At 36.5% G+C, this 20,753-nt stretch overlaps 1 long non-coding RNA gene across 2 annotated transcripts; it reads left to right on the plus strand.

The window, feature by feature from the left end:
* The first annotated feature begins 3,111 nt into the window (after positions 1-3,111).
* On the plus strand, positions 3,112-19,227 carry LOC131489780 (uncharacterized). 2 transcript variants are annotated; one of them, XR_009250737.1, is made up of 4 exons: positions 3,112-3,686; positions 12,819-12,909; positions 16,372-16,562; positions 18,338-19,227. It is a non-coding gene; the product is annotated as an uncharacterized LOC131489780 (long non-coding RNA). The 2 variants fall into 2 exon arrangements; XR_009250736.1 differs by having other exon boundaries at positions 16,449-16,562.
* The last annotated feature ends 1,526 nt before the right edge of the window (positions 19,228-20,753 follow it).

The raw sequence follows: 20,753 nt of genomic DNA on the forward strand, positions 1-20,753 counted from the left end.
TCATGTGTTCACTCAATTAGTAAATGTATGGCATATATTTTTAAATTAAAGAAAAATTATTAAATACCAAACAGTGTGCTAGGCATGATAAGACATGGAAAATGATATTATAGTTATATAGTTGACTTGGATAGTAAAATTAAATATGTGACCACATAAAGTGTTAGTACAAGTGACAGCACAAAGTGGAATATACTTGGCTATCATTGATAAGATGCACCAAGTGTTGTGATTTCTAGTGAAAATACTTGGAATGGGTGGAATTGGAAATAGGGTTTGAAAGGCAAGCGGGGGGGGGAGGGGTTGGGAGTATGATTTTGCAAGACTTTATGTAACAGGTTAAAGAGTGTGGAATTTGTGTTATTGTTACTACTAAGCTATTAGTGTTTTATGAATAGGACATTATTTTATTCAACTGCAAATAAACTTAAATGTAGATTTACCCTACAAATACGATTTTGGTGAAGAAAGGATAGAGAGGAAGCAGTGAAATAATCTGATAGAAGAAGTAAATTTTAGTGAACATAGTAGAGGAAAAAAAAAATCTAGTAAGGATAGAGGAAACTGCTGCACATAGCAAAACCGGTAATTTCTGTTGATTGATTGATTGATTTATAACTAAATGACATAATTTAAAAAGAGAAGTGATGTAAGCATTTGAAGCTATTTTGATATCAAGGAGATTCATGTTTGAAGGCCCTAGACTTTAAATTCTCCTTTTGTTATTTTTTCTTATCCACAAGTCCTTCCCTTTCTATTTACTCTCTCCTTCCAAGACTTATTATATAAATAAAAATAGTAGCTTATACTTGTTAGAATATCAGTTATGACAGACTGGGTTATGCTGTGGTAACAAATAATCCTGAATATTAGTGACTTAACTAAAAAAAAAAAAAAATTCTTCATCACTCCAATTTTGCTGTGGGACTGTGTAACTCTTTAGGGTAGCCAACATCCAGATCTTGCCCCAGCATTCCAGGTCACTTTGGTCCTATAGCATAGTGTATGCCTATATATACATACATATGTATATAGACATATATGTATGTGTATATACATATATATATATATACACATACATATATGTCTATATACATATATATATACATACATATACATATATATACACACATATATATATACACACACACATACACACACACACATATATATATATTCCAATTATTACTCTGAAAAGAGAGATTCTTAGATTGGCTCTAAGATATATCTGCTTGTGGGGCACCTAGGTGGCTCAGTCGGTTGAGCTTCCAACTTCAGCTCAGGTCATGATCTCACAGTCCATGAGTTCGAGCCCTGCGTCAGGCTCTGTGCTGACAGCTTAAAGCCTGGAGCCTGCTTCAGATTCTGTGTCTCCCTCTCTCTCTGCCCCTTCCCCGCTCATGCTCTGTCTCTGTCTCTCAAAAATGAATAAACGTTAAAAAAATTAAAAAGAAAGATATATCTGCTCGTAAAAGACACACTCCACTTGAATTTATATTTCATTAGCCAAAGAAAGTTATGCAGCCACACCTAAATTCAAGGAGGGGAAGTACAATCTTACTAGAAGAAGAAGGAGAACTAGAAATATACTGGTGAATAGTATTCATGTCCACCATTAACACTTATTATATATCAGCCACTGTTCTAAGAAGCTCATGTGAATCATGTATATTTACATGCATCAATTAGCACAGCCATTCTTTTACATAAGGACAAATTGTGTGCACTCTCTGCAGATGAGGAAACTTAAAGAGATACTGAATAGTGTTCTACTAGTGCAAAGAGAAAATTGATTATGTTCCTACACAATATGGCTGCAGAGTGTATCCCTTAATTATGACTACTCTTAAACCGTTACTTCTCCAAGTAGTATTTGTATTTTAAAAGGAAACAAAATGTTAAACTAAAAAAAAAGTAAATGCTAGCAAATAGAAAGTTGTGGTTCTCTGTGAGGAAAAATATGATGGCTATAAGCACCTGCCAGTTTTCAATAAAACCCTGCCACAGAGGAAGTTTCTGCTCAATCTTGGTTGTAAAACTTAGTTCCCAGACACAGAATAGAAAAATAGAATTCAACTGTTAAAATATAAAAAGCATGATGTATTGGAATGTTTTAAAGAAAACAAATAATCAGAAATAAAGAAAAAGAAAGGAAGAAAGAAATAGAAAAAGAGAAAGAAAGAAAAGAAAGGAAGAAAGAAAGAAAAGAAAGGAAGAAAGAACAGAAAGGAAGGAAGGAAGGAAGGAAGGAAGGAAGGAAGGAAGGAAGGAAGGGAGGGAGGAAAAATAAAAGAGAACAAAAGAAAAGAGAGAAAAGAAAAGGAAAGAAAAGAAAAGAAGAAAACAAATAATCCTAAAGGTAGTCATCTGTTTTGTCAGGTTGAATAAGAGAAAAAAAAAGCCAATTATCACATCAAATTTATATGGGAAAAAAAATAAGAAAAAAATTTACACAATACTGTTTTTCTCCCCATATATTGTTCTTTTCCAGGGATAGATGGTATTATGTTAAACATTGTGAAAGGAAGTGGTTTAAACAAGCCTCAGTTTATTTAGGAAAACGGGGGGGGGGGGGGAGGAGATATGTAAAATGATAATAAATGTAAAATAGTATTATGAATAAATCATTTTGTGACATTATACTTGGGAGCTTCATCATTCAGGAAAGGCATATGCTGTCCAAGAAATATAGCCCCCAGAGTACATCATTTTAAGATGGAGTATTTAGTGAGCACATTAGCAAAGCTTAGTCTCTTATTTATGATTGGGTTGGTTTTAATTGGAAGTGGGCTGGAAGGCATCCAGGCAAGTAGCTGTGGCCATTGAATTTCTTAGAACTCTGTAATATTGCTCTTTGAAAAGTCTGTACAAACTCCTAGATATGGGCAAGATCTATCAGATGTCTTAAAAATCAGATCAGCATTTTCTTTTCATATAAAATCTAATCCAAAGGACAACTTTAATTTAGAGAGGATGTAAAAGTTCATCAGATAAAAAGAACATGGCCAAAAGAAGGGGAAATATGTATTTTCTAATTATCCTCAGTGAAGGAGTTGAGATTATGAATGTGTACTTCTCCTCTGTAACTATATATATTACAGTAATAGGATATGGAGAAACTACAAGGCATCACAACCACCTCCCACTCCATAAAGACAATTATGACAGTGCTAAAAAGCATCCCATCAACCCCTACTAGTTCCGAGAAATGATTGGCTACAGAAAACCCTCTGCCCTAACACTGAACCATGTTTCCTCTTTTGAGATGTTCCCAAACTGTTTACTTGCCCTCTTGCAGCCAACCATGGCAACCTGGCAACTAGGTATTCCAGAGCACTAATCAAAAAATCTGCCCACTTCTAAAAATCCAACTGCCAAGAGCACTTGCCAATCAGAGATCATCTCAGTATTTCTTCTTTTTGGCCTTGAAAAACTTACGGTCCCTTCTAACACTTTGGAATCCCTGCTGAAATGAAAATGATGGAGACAGGTACTCTGGCAGTAAGTTTATAAGTATATAGCCTTTGTTAATTTTGTTGCTCTCTTACTTTTGTCTTTGACAGTTGTCTCAGTGCCACACTTAGATCCTGCCAGATCTACCTGTGCTGCAGACTTGGGGGCTCTTGAGCAGGAGCAGTACCCACCCAGGTCCCTTAAACTGCAACTGCTGCTTGTCACCCAAAACAGTAAGTCTTCTTCACTGGGTCCACTCTCTTTGAATAAGAGTTCCTCTGCTGTTTTATTTCTTTGTTCCTTCCTGGGTATTTGCTTTTGTTGGAAGTTTCCTGTTTTGATTTACATCCTTGGTAACTTGCCTCTGTTTGCTATATCTTTATAAATTTTTTTTTTCAACGTTTTTTATTTATTTTTGGGACAGAGAGAGACAGAGCATGAACGGGGGAGGGGCAGAGAGAGAGGGAGACACAGAATCGGAAACAGGCTCCAGGCTCCGAGCCATCAGCCCAGAGCCTGACGCGGGGCTCGAACTCACAGACCGCGAGATCGTGACCTGGCTGAAGTCGGACGCTTAACCGACTGCGCCACCCAGGCGCCCCATGTTTGCTATATCTTTAAATGTTGTACAGTCATAAGGAGGAGAGAGTCTCAAGGTCTGAGTCTGTTGTTCCAACCAACTCCCAGGCTGAGGGTTTTGTGATTTTTCTCCACATCTGTGTCCTCTGAGGGAAAAAACAAACAAACATACAAACACCACTTTGCTGTTGAATACTGATAAAACTGGATGAGATTCTCCTTCCATTCTGACCATTCATCCCAGGAGCTTAGTGTCAATCCACAGAGAGTGTTCTCTTTGATTTTCCCCTGGTGGGGGGTATGGTGAGATATAAATTGCCAAATCTGTGTTTAGAGGCAACTAACTTTTAGTTCAGGGGCTTGAGAGGAAAAACACACCAAGCAACTACTTCCCACTGACTATGAACAGCTGTCATGGGCTCTTCTTAATGTAAACCTCCTCCACCTCTGAGAAAACTCCTGCTTTCTATATGCAATATTGCAATGCTAACTCTTGTGCCTATTTCTCTAAATGGCACAATTTCACCTGTGCCATTTAGAGAATGCCAGTGAAGTGGATCTTCAATGCCACTTTGGGGAGCATTTGACTGAGCAAATATTATTCATTTGAGAGATGTCCTAGGAGAAGGGGAATCAAGTTGCTTAGGTGGCCCAGTGGCCTAATTATTAATTGGTATATTGAAGCTTCTAAGTAAAATCCCAACTCCAAATTAGCTTCCCTATAATATTCGTTGGCTGATGTTAGAAAAGATTTTGATGATATTAAATAAGGGATAGCTTTCCCCATTAAAACCACACGCCTTTGTATACCTCAAACTTCCTTGTACCCTGTGCTTGTTCTTAACCCCTCAGGACTATATTTTCCCTTTCTGTTTCCTGAGAATTTCTCTCACAAGCTTCCTACCACTTCCTACCACTTCCTACCACTTCCTACCACTTCCATCTGCCAATTCCCTTGGCATGGATGGATCCACTCAGGTCATGAGCCTAGAATGTCCTCACAATTGAATTTAAACTTTGGTCCTAGAAATAGTTAAGAACCATTTTTGGGGATTTTCCTAAGCCTCAGAAAGACAGATAACTAGTCAGTGGAAAACTTAAACTCCTCCACAGGGTCTATGACTTTGGCTTACCTGACTTTTATCATAATCCACATATTAGTGAGCACCTCAAATGCCAAGCTGTGGCCAAGTTGAAGCATTTCCTTGCTGAAAAGCTATAGCCCTCACCAACACTAAATTGCTGCTTCCTTTTGTAATTCCAACTTGGGACATACAAACTATTATTTAACTAATGGAGGCACATATTATTGAGGAACTACTATATAATAAATTTGTAGTTTTATTTGTTACTCAAAACCTACACTCAAAACCCTTACTACCCACAATATTCTAGAAAGACTAATAAGAACCAGTGACATTCTTGAGTTAAGACCAGCAAAACTCAGAAACTCTTGAACTACTCTGGACAAAAGCATGGCCCCTAGCTGTTGTGGCCACCCAGCCCACCCCTTTGGAGGCATGTGAGTTACCTCCCTTTGAATCTGCGACTAGAAGACAGATGCATGTGGGTATTTCACCTCTTATCCTAGATTGTACTTTTTTACATGCAGACATGGCAAAATAATGCAAAAGAATCATGCATTATACCAGTATTGTCACTGAAAGGTCAAAGCTACCCTCCCACAACATCTTCCTGAATAGCCTTTTCATGATCTTCGAACAGGAGATTTTGTGTACTGGAAAAGACGTCAAAGGAAGGCTGCTCTTAAACCTCACTGGAAGAGCCTGTATAAGTCATCAAGTTTGTATTTTCAGCGTGTTAAATGCCATAGGGCAGTCTTAATGGGCTGTATAATAGATGATCATCTACTACTTGACCAGACAACAAAGTAGCCTATAAGGATAAAATCTTCAAGGAGACTACCAGTGATAACACCTAACAGATTTAGTGATGATGATCTAATGATGATGACATTATAGCCTGAGTCTAGGTCAGTTTCTTGATTCTTATATAGAAAAAGACCAAAAGGGTCTTTTTAAGTTTCTTTTAAGACACTACCTGCCATGGCAGCCATTTCCATAAGGGTCATTATGACAGTTTGGCCACATCAAAACACTCAAGTCACCCCTACTTGTCGTAGGAACAGATTGGCCACGGAAAACTTAACCCTGAAGTTAAACATCCTTCCTCTTTTGACATATCCTCATACTGCTTGCTTGTCCTCTTTCAGTCAACCAAACATTGCCAAATGTACCTGAAGAGTGATTAGAAATTCTTTTCATCCTTAATTAATTCTGTGCCTGACTTAGTTTGTCTTTAAGAATACCAAATGGAGGGTGGGGGTCACCTGGGTGGCTCAGTTGGTTAAGTGTCTGATTTCAGCTCAGATCATGATCTCAAGGTTTGTGAGTTCAAGCCCCGCATTGGGCTGTCTGTTGTCAGCACAGAGCCTGTTTCAGATCCTCTGTCCATCCCTCTCTCTGTCTTCCCGCCCCCCTGTTCATGCTATCTCTCTCTCTCAAAAATACATAAATTAAAAAAAATTTAAAAAATAATGATACAGGGGTGCCTGGGTGGCTCAGTCAGTTGAACAACCGACTTCGGCTCAGGTCATGATCTCATGGTTTGTGAGTTTGAACCCCACGTCGGGCTCTGTGCTGACAGCTCTGAGCCTGGAGCCTGCATTTATGATATGATATGAACTTATGACATGATATGAGTGAGTATGCACTCAAACTTATTTTATGTTATAAATGTTATCTTTTTTACTTTTGGTTTTGTACATATATTCTCTCTCACTCTTGTTTTTGTAAAAAAAAATGGAAAGTTTTTGAAGAAAGGCATATGACAAAATTATGCAAATAAAATAAAATTTCAGATGCAATTACACTAAAAGTGAATTTAAATTACTTTTAAATTTGCCAAAATAAAAAAGTTGAAATTTTTATATTATCTTTGACATACAAATTGACATGTCACCTTAGACAATTCATGCCAACCTTACCTTTGATGACAGCACATTTTGATGAACTGATTTGGTAAATTCAGGATTTACAAAACTAAGGTAAGAAAGAGTCCTCATATCTCAGTTTGCAAAATGAGGCTAGGTCGATGTCAAAGAACGCCATTAGGGTCGTCTGAACAGAAATGCCCAAATGTTCTTCAGTGTTGACAGGTGTCTGGATTTCCTGCCTGCAGAGAAATTAATAAAAAGAAACACTTTTCTAATACTGTTCCAGTAGAATTCCACTTCCAATATACCCTTCCAGTAAAGCATCTTTTTCAAAAGGAAACGGATATTTTTCTCTTAGGATATTTGTGGTGGTGACTAAAGCATGTGAATAGAAACCATCTGATCTCACAGTGGTTTTATACTGTTACAAAATGAAGGCAAATGGCATATTTGACAATTTCTCCCTAATTTGCTTCAAAAAATTGAACTAAATAACATGTTCCATGAAGTGGAAGATATCATCTGACAGAAGCGCTGCTTATGTTGTCTTTCTCTGCTTTGAGTCACAGACCAGCTTGATAATTTTCAAGCTCCATACTTCCCCCCAAGATTATTCCAATTCTACATGTTTTCTTTTCTTGCCAAAAAGATTAGCAGTCTAAGATGCTGCACAATGAGGTTTTGCTTTGTTTGTTTTTGGGTAAATTCAAGTTTGTTTAAATAAAGATTTTAGAAATAAAAATTCACTCCCCACCACGAACACACGCATATACACATGCACACACACACACACACACACACACACACACACACACATATGCACACCATCCAGTGCAGGGTAAAGAGGAAGATAAGCATATTTATTAGCTACATGCTTCCTTTGGTATGGATGTTGCAACACGAGAAGCACTATTGTGTTATTTGATACAATGGTGATAGAAAAACTAACCGATTTATAAATGTCAGCATGTATACCTTTTCTATCATTTTGTGGCATCAGCTGAGCTACATACAAAGAAAGGCTCACACCCATACTCACAATGTTTCCCTCCTCCCAGTAACTTCTTGCCATTGTGATTTAGTGGTGATGACCAGTACATATAATACTATAGCCTTCTAATGTTTGAAACAATACATTAACAACATAATTTCAATATAATTTAACCTTAAATACTCTTCCTATTTCAATTTTCAAATAATAATGTATCACAGAAAAATATGTTTGGTGTGTGTGTGCGTGGGTGTGTGTATGTGCGTGTGTATGTGTGCTTGAATTTGCTAGATTTTTGTTTCATTTTTTGGGTCATCTAAATATACCAATGCCTTTAATCCTTAATTATGAGGAGCCCCTGGCTTGGAAACAGGGGCATTACTTGTATAATAGCATGGTCTTTCTTAGACTTGGTGCTATGAAGAATACAAAGGAAGAATTGTCTTTCTGGCTGTCTCTTTCTTTCTGTATGTATATGTATCCTATATTATGTATAATGTATATATGTATAATATATATACATAATATATTTGAAGTTTTGTTTTACAAGAGCTATATTATTGTTATACCATAAACACTTGTGGCTTACATATAGAATGTAGTCAGTGGATATTGGATATGTGCACCTTTGATTATGATTAAGAAAACCTCAGAGAGAAGTGAAGGGTGAGTTGAATTTAAGGAAGACGGGATTTCCATGGAGGGGAACCAATGTAAGGAGTGTATGAGAAGATAAGGTGAGAACTCAGACATAGTATTTGATCACGGAGTGTGTTGCATAGCAGGGCAGGGTAAGAGAAGGGTAGACACACCTAAATGGGACAGCAAGGCAGGTTGTCAGGAGGGAAAACAGAAAGCAGCTTAGCTTCTCTCAGACAGAACCCTTTTTTTCAGAGATGTTGGAAATATTTCCTAATTAAAAGGAAAGACCACATTTCACTATTCCTTCAAACTTATCTCTTGTGTCACTGGTGTGAAGTAACTCAGGGGGAACTGTGTTATCTGTTTAAGATAACAGTATTTTAGGAATTTTTTGCTGAGGTCAATCCACAAATAACACCAACATATTCTTTTCTCCATAGGTTATGTCTGTGCTTTGCTTTCACATGAGAGCGACAGCCCTTAATCAGTGATTTAAAGTTCAGTCATGAATTTTCTTGCCATGGTCCATACCTCCACCTTCTTTACCTAGTCGATAAAACTATAAGGTTATTAATTCATGTACCTTTCTAGTCTTACAAAGCTCTGCATTCAAGCTCATTGTCCAAACACATAAAATGTCTTAAATTCTCCATGTTACACACTGCAGTAGGTTTTAAAATAGGCAGTGTGAAGGTTTGTGGGGGAGGAGGTACACTTTTATGGCTGTACTGATTTAGTTTAAGCTGGAGACACCAAAGGCTTTGAAATGCTACAAACTTTCCTGAAAGGGAAAGCATTAAACACCATCCTGCCCTTACTCCCCTCTTGTGATATAGATAAAATATAATTTCCAGGGTTTAATGGTGATCCCCCTGGGAACTTTGAGAACCATAAAGCATTTTGTTTTGCTGCAACAGAATGGCATTATATCCTCCTCCTTCTAACAGGGCAAGCCCCCCAACACCTGCCCGCCCCAGACAACTTCAAAATCAAATGTATCACTTGGTACTTTGCATCAGTCCTTAAAGAATATAGTAGGATGATTTTTTGCTTGATGCACCAAAATTTTTTAAGTCTATTTGTTGCACATGAGAAGATAAGTGTGCCATGCAAGATTAATAGATTAATATGCATAAGATTTGGCCAGCTGCCCACTACATCCAGAGGAAAATACATGCAAATCACTTCGGCTGCTGGTACAAGGTGCTGAACCATGTCTGTCTGGGGGCAAGGTCACTGCCTTAAGTTGTTCAGCTCTGTGTCTGCCTCAGGATATCCCTATCATGGCCATAGTGGAATAGATAAGACTGTGAGAAGCAAGAATGAAACTTACTGAAGAGTAGATTCAGACGCTTAAATTTTCAGCAGTTCATGAAAATGAATGTCATCCTCGACTCTGTCTCTCTAGAAAAGTTAAATGCCTTGGCAAGGCAGTTATTAAAATGAAGGTGTTTGTGTTTCTCTCCCCAGCTGCTTGAAAATGAGTGTTTTAAAGTAAGATGAGCAACTCTGTGCCTTCTAGACTGGGGTACCATGTGGTTATATTTGTAGTATATTTCCTACAAACTCACTCTGAAAAGCCAGACCTATCCTGCACTGTAATATTAGATAACAAAGGATATAAAAATCTCCTCTTCTTTTGGAAGTCAGAAAATATCTCTTCTTTCACTCAAAGATGCTGCTAGATGAGGAAGAGATAACTGGGGTCTAAGAGATGGATATTTCAGAAAGCAAGAGGCACGGGAAAGGTACTGATTCTTGGTGAGATAAGACAGGAATTAAGTGCTCTTCTGTGCCACATAAGATCAGGAGAAATGACACAGTGGTTCATACCTAATGTCCAATCGGAGAAGGATTATATATCTGGGAATGTCTGGTATTATATTTTCTCTGAAATTATTCTCTGAAATTATTTGTTAAGGACAAATCTCAGACACGTGGTACAGTTTTTTGAACTTTACCTACGATATTGGTTGAATCCATTAACTTATCCAAACTATTTCTGTACTCAGTTATATTTTCAACATGTGTTTATTAAATGTATGCAATCTAAATTCATATTACCAATTACAGGTTCACATTGTACACTCAATGGATACTAAAAGTATTTTTTCCTCTACCAACCTTTAAGATCAGGTCTTGCTGATACACAAATCTTGTTAATGTCAGTGAACAAACTCTGTATCACAATCATAGCTACTGGAGGTATTCCATTTTTATTTTAGAAATGTTAAAATATAAAATAAGTTTAGGGGGCACCTGGGTGGCTCAGTCAGTTAAGCATGCGACTCTTGGTTTCCCCTCAAGTCATGATCTTGCAGTTTTGTGGGTTTGAGCCCCACATTGGGCTCCATGCTGAGAGCACGGGGCCTGCTTAGTATTCTCTCTCCCCATCTCTCTCTGCCCCTTCCCTGCTCTTGCTCTCTCTCTCAAAATAGATAAATAAACTTTATAAATAAATAAATAAATAAATAAGTTTATACTTTAATTGGAGTGGAATTATAAGGTTACATTCCTTTCAATTAATACCTTCATTGAAATTTGGTTTCCATTTGTAATGGGCAAGTCTCTTTATTCATATACACAAAAAATATACATTGAGTGCATGCTGTATGCCAGTCACAATGCTGAACTCTAGGGATACCTGGGTGAAAACACAAATTGTCTTCTTTAATGAGATCCATGAACTCATGAACAAATAATTATAATTAAATATATCATGTACAATAAATGATATTATATACAGAGTGTGTGTAATTACCAGGGCTCTTTGGGTTTTGATTTTAGTATCCTCACTGCCATCACACATTTTGGGAGAGGTTTGTAAGTGTGTGTTAAAAGAAGAGGTGGTGATTAAGTATCACGAAAATACCAACAAAGTCACAGCAAACATGGGTAATCACTTGGTAAGACTAGTCAGCCACAGTGTACCTAGACCTGCAAACTGAAAGTCCATGAAATGTTTTTCTTTAATTTTTACTGGTATCTATGGTTCTATGAGCAGTCTTCTGTTCTCCATATTTTTATAATGACAGTCTACTGGGAATTGTGTCCAGAAGTGGCAGCAAATTATTGAATTTTTTCCCCATTTATCTTGCCTCAAGCTCCATTAAATACATACATACATACATAAACAAGAAATAAAACATTACTTACATTACTTAAGAACTAGAGGATTCAATTTACTGAAATAACTAGAGTATTTGCTAGGAAATATTATGTTGTAAGGTTGGCTACATTTGAATTTGTGATTCTAGCCGTAACCTAAAATATTATTGGGATACCTATTACCATTTATGTGTGAAAACAGCCCTTTTGTACCTAGGTAAGTTATCTTCTTAGATGTGAGCATCAGAAACATAGCATATCTAAGATAAATCCTACATACCGTACATACTTTAAATCCACCAAATGCTTATCTTTCTCTCAATAAATGGTACTACAGCTCACCTAGTTGTCATAGATGAATCTTTCCCCCTCTACCACGTCCCATATAAAGCAGTAAAAAATGTAGTCTCCTTATTGCCATTACACGTCCTGAATCTGTTCCCTTCTCACCAATTACGTAGCTACTTTTCTAATGTAAATCACCATTGTCCTCTCTCTACTAAACAACTGTATTAGCTTTCTAACTGGTCCCTTCACTTCCCTTCTTCACCCCCGAGTCTCTGTTCTCGACACAGTCACTAGAGTAATCTTTTTTTCCTTTATTTTTTTTTTGTGTTTTTCAATATATAGAGTAATCTTTTTAAAATGCACAGCAAATCATTTCAATTCCCTACCCTCAAGTTGCCATGGTTCCTATAACACTTAATATAAAATCCAAACCCTGAATAATTGCCTACAGGGCCCAACAGGATCTGGCCCTGTCCACCTACTTTCATGTCCTCATTCCCTCTGCCATGCTCTCTCTGCTCAGGCTACACCAGCTTTCCTGCTGATTGATGCTCAGGTAAATTAAGCTCCATCCTGCTCTACTATCTTTGCTCTTCCCTCTTATTACCAGTCTTTCTCCCCAAATTATTGCAGGATTTGTTCTCTCACTGTTTTCATGTCTCTGCTGAATTTTCCCATCTTGAACAAAGGTTCTCTGTTTAGTTTATCAAAAATAATCCTTCTGGCATACTCAAACTTCTCATCTTGCTTTATTTTTTGTTGTGTAGAAATTTTCACCGTCTAACATATTGTTATCATTAGGTGGTGGTATTATTTCGCTGTCAACCAGACCAGAATATAAATCATATGATGCCAACACTCATTACCCAGGATTCAGAACAGTGTCTAATATGTAAGTAGATGCTCAATATTACTTAATGGCTGATGAGTCAATAGATTTGAACGTATCTATACAAAAACTAGAGGATGATGAATATATTGAAAGATTTTGATCAAATCAGAAGACCAGAATTCTAGTTCAGACCTATCTCTATGTAGATAGGTTATGGTTTTAGAAGTCACTTCATCCTTCCAGGGCCCTATTCTCCATGAGTATGTAGCAGCTTTCTTAGGCCACAACATTATGGGAATAAGTAGAGATTCCAATATAATCTCCAAGACTTTGCTCCAGAAAGCCCTCACAAAACCGGCCTGTTGTCATCTTGCCATTTTTTTACTTCTCCCACTCTATGTGTTACAATGCATCCCTGCTAATGCACAAAGTGACTGCAATATAGGAACACCTACCAGAGGGGGTGTCATTCCTCTAGGGTCTTAGCAAGAAGACTGAGCCCTTCAGGACTATAGCCACTGATTTTGCTCTACTGTATGCTGACAATGCCCAGAGGGAACTGAGTGAAATATACATTTGTAATTATTCCTACTCTCCTATGATAGCCCATTTATCCCATAATTCTGGGAATCTGAGAAACGGACTGATAAACTGTGTGCTCCCTACCTTCCCCTACAAATATTTTGCCCTTGATTTTCCTCCATATGGGAGAGTGAGTCCAGAGTTGCTCACTATGGCATGCATCTGGCAAAAACCTAAAACCTAGGATATACATAACTAAGGCTCAAGCCAAGAATGCTACTGAAAATAGGTGGATGGATGGACATCTCTCTAAACATGTAAAATTCGTAATAGAGAGCCAACATGTCTGCTGTATTTCTTATTCTAATTCAGTAATGCAATTTTAGGTAGTTTCATATTTGCATTGCTAATAGCCCTTCCTCAAAGTGTGTTGACCCTGTAGGTTTTCAATGTTTCTTTTTTTCCCCCTTGCAAAACTTTGCAAGGAAGCTAACTTTTTAATAAAGGTCTTAACACCTACATAGTTTCTCAGAATTCCTTGAAAATCTCAGGGATTTGATATTACCCCTACTTATTTATTTAATTAGAGAATATCCTTTGGCAGGTGTGATGATAAACCTTCTGGAAGCCACCAGAGGCAAGCATTGGGTTATTTCTAATGTTTGCTTCTCTTCCACCCTGCCTGGAGAAAGAACATCCTTCCAGAGGAAAACTGGAGGTTTCTGTCAATCAGCATGTCAAAAGAGCCTTCAGCAGCTGGGTGCCTCTCTCTCTACTCCCTTTGCCAGCTGGTCAGAGCCTTCCCTTCAACTTGCTTGGAGGCCTTAAAAGTTCAAGAGTACACTTTAGTCACCACTCCCCTCCCAAAAAGTACAAAGAAAAATTCATAATGTATGATAATGGTCAAACTAGTAAGAATTAAAGTAAATGGTGTGATATAAAAGGGGTTTCAAACAGGTTTCATAATTCTGCAATTTGTTATACAAAGTCAATTTTTCCACTTGCAGAGCAAAGTTGCCTGGTGGGTTTATTGGTTCACTCATTATTAGGTATATATCACTTTTATTGTTTCACATTTTTATCGTTTATTAAAAAAAGACAGCATTCATGAATAAAACATTTTGGCTTCAGGCTGCCATACACTGAGGTTGGTCAGAGGGATTATACTATTCTTGATTTAAAATAATAACCAAACATACAAAGTAGAAATAGCATACTGTTAGATAGGATAGCAGTGTATAGGTGGAGTCTTTCAAACTACAAAGAGACATTTGTATCTCAGGTAGATTCCTCAGCATCAGTCTCCTTGTTTTCTTTATCTCTGTAAATGGGAGCTCTCTCAAGTGTAATATTTATTCTTCTAGGTCATTTAGTGACCATGCTCACCTTGGTCCACATCGGATCATTGTGGTTTCTCTTACTCACCTTCATCCCAGAAGTTGCTGATGCATCTGAAGTGCAGGTCATGGGCTGCTGTGAATGAAGTGGAGACATGTAGCCTGATGAAAATATTTAATTTTAGCACTTTTCAATCATTCTGCAGATTTGAGAGTTCATAGCTAAGCATCATCAAGAGTCAGTTAGAACTCTGTGAGTTACAGTTCTGTGTATTCACATGAGTTTGGCTGGCATACGTGGTATGCTTATCTATTCCAGAGTGCTCTGGAGATGTCATCAGGAGGATGTACTAGACATTGTATAGGGCTCTGTGGCTAAACCAGGAGAAAAAGTGCATAATTAGGCCAATTTGCCAGGGGTTCTTTGTTAGTTTTGTGTCTGCACTGGGAGTTATGCTAACCCTGGTTCTAGCTCAGAGCTGCCCACTACTGTAATGGTAACCTTTGTAGAGATATGAGCTAGTCATGGGCAAAGAGGACATTAGAGGAAAGCAGAAGAAAGATAGTGAGGCTGAAGATATTTTTTTTAACTCTGCCTTTCAGGCTCAACACCTATGTTTTCTATTCAGAGTTAATTTTCTATCCCTGTCATGAAAGTTTTAAAAAATACTTATTTTTAACAAAAAAATGAATGAAACCTAATGAATTTACCCATTTTCCATATCTGATGAATTTAACTTAACATATTGGTGTTACATGGTAGAAACCATGGGCGGAACAGGCAAGGGGACACATGTATGATTGTGGTTGTTACTCTTCAAGCTGATGATTTTCCCTAGATACATACTTTACCTGTGTATCTATAATTCTGCACTTATTCAACTTTTCAAGATTGTTAATTACCATAGTTTTAATTTATCTTAACAAATTAGAAAACTAAACAAAATAATGAACTCATTTAAAATTAAAAGCCAATTACATTGATACTTATAGTACTATGAACTAGCTTGTCATTTCATCTCCTCGTACCGACTCTTTAGTTAGGTACTTCTTTATTTTAGATTAGTGTTTTATTTAATTATCCACACAGGAACATGTCTTTTTGTTGTTGGTGGTGGTGGTGATGATTATTGGAAATGAAGTAACATATATAAAAACATTTGGTAGATTGGTAAATTAATAGACTCCCCAGGACTATTGACTATGTTACTAGTAAGACATTACGATTGTATTGAACAAACAGGCACATTTTCTCATAAACTGCTAATGTTATTCCATCCCCTTATAGAGCTCAAGTTCACAGGTCCCCACCACAATGTGCCAGAGGCAATGGAATCTGCTTTTAATTGTATTAATTTCAATTTCAAAAAGTAGTCAAGTCAGTCGGTCAAGCAAAAATCAACTCAATCAATCATTTTGACCACTGCCAATCACTGGATTCATATGAGATTTTTAACTGAAATATGGAAATATCCAGCTTTCTATTTCTGTGTATGTGATATAAAAATCTAATCACTAGAACAATATTTGGCCATTTTATTGCCTTACTTAGATATCCAAAGCAATCTATCAGAAAAGACAAGACACATATAAAAGAGTTGGTTTAGGTTAGGCTTTGCCCTAGAGTGAGAAAAGAAAAGCACATTTTTTTTTACAATCCTAGATAATATGCAGCCTAATTGGAGAATCATCATGTGTAATTGGGCCACTCTGGAGAAACTGTCTGTTTTCACTATTTAGGAGAAAGACGCTCAACCAGAACATAAAATAAGGGAGCCTCCAAACTTGCCTAGCCTTATCCTTGATGAAGCAAAGCCTGCAGCTTGCCTTGGAGAAGAGGCCAATGGACATCAGGTACAGAGTCAAATGCTAGCATCAGTAATGTGTTATAAATGTAATCTGTCAAAGCTTTCCCCAAAGAAGCAAAACTTAAAGACCTAACAGGTTCTCAAATGCCTAAAAAGATGATTTTTTGTTTCAGTTTCAAGATAGTCTCTTGTCTTCTTCAGAGACTGGGTGTAGATTCCCTTTGAAGTTCTATTCCTCCAGAACAGCCCACAGAACAAAACATAAATTTTTCCTAGATAGAGTTTCTTTATATTATTTTCTTGAAATCTAAGTTATTCATTTACTTCCAAGTTATGTTGAGTCATGTATAATTAGACTAATATTGATATATTGATAAACAAAGGCTATTACTGATGAAACATTGTAAAAGGCATAAAACTGATGTATCATCTCATATATAACTTGATAGAGGTTGTGGAAAATAAACAATTCTGGGTCATCATGCAATAAAGGCATGATGTATTATCTGAATCTTTTCACTTGAAAGACTTTTTGGTTAGATTTATACTTATAAAGTTTAGGAAGTGACGTCTAAAAACTTGGGTTCATAGTTAACACATGTAGGAAATAGAAGAAAGTCGTTTTTTGAGAATACAGATGAAAAACAAGACAATTATTTTCCATTTCCATTTATGTGTAAATGAAATAGAGCTTCATAGAGAGAAAGAAGGTGGAAATAGTATTGTGAACTGGTTTATGACAGAAGAATTTCCATTTCTGTTTGTAATAAATAAGGTATAGGCATTTATGATAAGGATAAATAGGGATTATAAGAAAATATTTTCCATTGTCCCAATAGTCAGACTTTGGCAAGTTTCCATGTAAATGATAGCAGGTAAGCTGAGCCAAGATGAATTAAATGCATTGCCCATTAACAGGAACACAAAAAATGATGTGCCTTATCGATGTTCCTCAGTAATCATAAGTCACTTAAAAATCAAACGAGCCCAAGTCATGAGATCTGTCCCTCTTTTTCCCATGTAAGAAATGTGAAATTTATTGCAAAATTGTTGGGGGAGTGGGGTAGGTGCATGTTTGTAGTTCAATATCAGATACTCAGAATGTACTCACAACTTCAACGTTTTAACAAATACATATCCTTACAAAGATTTCTCGACGAATATTATTCATATTATTACTTAAAATAAAAATTAGACAAAAAATCTTAAATACCCCTAATAAAGGAGAAAGGACACGGCGTATATGGTAACCATAAGATTCAATAATATATTTAATAGAAACTCATACTTTTTTTTTAATTTTTTTTTAGAAACTCATACTTTAAAAAATACACAATACAAGACACTGCTCATGATATAAAATACCATGCAAAAAGCATAACTCAAATCTGTGTGTGGAGTGGTACAATTTTTAATATATTAAAATTGAATAAAAATGAAAACTCAGGGTATCTGTAGCATTGTTTATAAGTAGTTCTCTAAAATTCTGAGATTCTACATCAGAATTACTTATAAGTAATTTTATTCCTTTTGATTCTCCTAAATTTTACATTTTCCAAAATCCTTTTCCATAAATACCGTATTTATTATATTTGTAATTATTCAAACTATTCAAAATATATGTAATGCATAATTAACTACAGTAAAACCTTGGATTGTGAGTAACTTGTTCCACGAGTGTTCCTCAACATGATCAAACATTTCTGATAAATTTTAACTTGATAATCAAGTGATGTCTTGCAATACAAATAGTATGTGATGCCTAATGTCACATGATCACAACTGAAGCAATGGTTCTTCTCTCTCTCTCTCTCACTGCAGGACTATGGATGATAATCTTCCATGCTCAGATGCTCTGTCTCAGGCCACGGTATTTGGCAGAAATCAGTGATTTTTCAGAATGTTGGGAGGGGCCTACAACTGGCACTAGTGTATTTTTGTCACTTCAAAGCATCTGTAGACAGTACTTTGCTTTTTCATACAAAAGTAAGCTTAGTAATACTTTGCTGCATTATAGGTCAGGCTGCCTGCAGACATAGACCCTTTGCTGCCTTATTGCCAGTTACATTAAATACAGTATATGACAAGATTTATTAATACTGCGCTGTAGTTATCATCTGTGCGAGCATATACAATGGTCCCCATGCAGAAAAAAAAGGTTGAAAAGAAAGGTGGTAAGAAGAAGGAGATGATTATGGTGGAAGTTAAAAAGGAAATCATTGAGAAGTATGAACGAGGTATGCGAGTGGCCGAAATCATAAGATTTTATAAGAAGTATATGTCTGCATCTTGTCTGCAGAGGAGGAGGAGAAACAGCCAGAGGAATCCCTCACTTCAAATGAGATTAGGGAGATGTGTAAAATGTGGGAAACAGTGCAAAATTTTGTAGAAAAGCACCACCTGAATAGGACCATAGCAGTGCGAGCTATGAATCTGTTTAACAATGATGCAATGTCACTTTTCTGCAAAATTCTCAAAAGGAGGCAAAGCAAGTGTCATTGGATAGGTTCCTTGTTAAAGTTGCACGAAAAGAAAATGATTCAATGGAACCAATAGATTGCAGTGATTCCATTGGTGATCATGAAAGTCGTCCTACACAATAACCCTCCTCTTTCTTGTCTCCCTCACACCAGTCATGAAGGTTTTCAAAGGTAAGTGCAGGTTAATTTATTTTTCTTTATATTTTGTATTTTCTTTATTATTTTGTATTAGATTACACTACTGTATCATTTTTATATGAATTTTGGATTGTGGAATGAGTCATCTGAGTTTCCATTATTTCTTATGGGAAAATTCGCTTTGATATACAAGTGCTTTGGGTTATAAGCATGTTTCCTCAGTGAATTATGCTCACAAACCAAGGTTTTATTGTACTGTAAAAGTCATATGAGAAAGTGTGTATTCTATGGGTGACTCATGCAGTTCAGACCTTCACTTTTGGAAAGACAAGTTTGAGGTCATCTTTTATTTCCATTTGTGTGGTGATGCTAGTTTCTTATATGAAGAATGGCATATTAATTTTGACTATTATCTCTGTTAGATCTCTTGATTCAAAACATATAACTAATTATAATTTTTTAAAAATATATGTATCATCTCCTATTTGTTAGATATTCTTCTTGGAACTGAGGATACAGTTGTAATGGAGACAAAATTCCAGGTTTGTAGTAGAATTCATATTCTAGGTGAGGAGTCTGAAAAGAAATTTAAAAAAATCCCCTAACTATATCTATGTATCTCTATATTTAAACATGTCTATACCTATTAATTCATTTATCTGTCATTACAAGTGATAAATAATATGAAGAAAAATGAAAGAAAGTTAAGTGATGGAGCATGATAGGATGAGGATGGGGTCAGGTAGGCTGGAAAATGAAGACATCTCTGATGTGTTAACATTTGAGATAAAATTGAATGAAGCAAGGAAGTAAAGAATAAGATGGGTTAGAATAAGAGCATTTCAAGCAGCAGAAATTGAAGTGAAAGGCTCTAAGGTAGAAGTCAGTTTGCATTAAAAAAAAAACCAAACGAACAAAGAAACAGGGGCTCCTGGGTGGCTCAGTTGGTTAAACATCAGATTTTGGCTCAGGTCATGATCTTGCAGTTTGTGAGTTCGAACCCTGCGTCAGGCTCTGTGCCGACAGCTCGGAGCCTGGGGCCTGCTTCGGATTCTGTGTCTCCCTGTCTCTCTGCTCCTCCCCTGTTCATGCTCTGTCTGTCTGTCTGTCTGTCTCTCTCTCTCAAAAATAAATAAACATGAAAAAAATTAAAAAAAAAAAACAGCTAGGAGGGCATTATGGCTTTTCAGAGCCAAAAGGTAAATAATAAGAACATGATGTTAGAAAAATAGGTAGAAACAAGATTATGAGGCCTTTTTAAAAACAAAATTAGAACTTAATTCTAAACATTATGGGCAATAAGTGGTGGGGTTTTAACAGGTAGTACTGTGATATAATTTATATGTTATTTAGATCATTGGTTTATTGTATTGAGAACAAACGATAAAAGGCATGTGTCAAAGACAAGAAGAAAATTAAAAGACTTATTGCAGCAATCAAGAATGGAGAAGATAGTGGTTTGAACTAAGAAGCAGTAGGGAAGTGGCAAAAATTGCCCAAGTTCAGAACATATTTGAATATGTATTTTATGTGGGATATGAAGAGACAGCAGGTGGAGGAATCAACAATAATCTATAGATTTTTTTGTCTAAGCATCTGGGTTAATGATATATTTACTG

The sequence above is a fragment of the Neofelis nebulosa genome, chromosome 11, assembly GCF_028018385.1.
Source record: "Neofelis nebulosa isolate mNeoNeb1 chromosome 11, mNeoNeb1.pri, whole genome shotgun sequence".
NCBI lineage: Eukaryota > Metazoa > Chordata > Mammalia > Carnivora > Felidae > Neofelis > Neofelis nebulosa.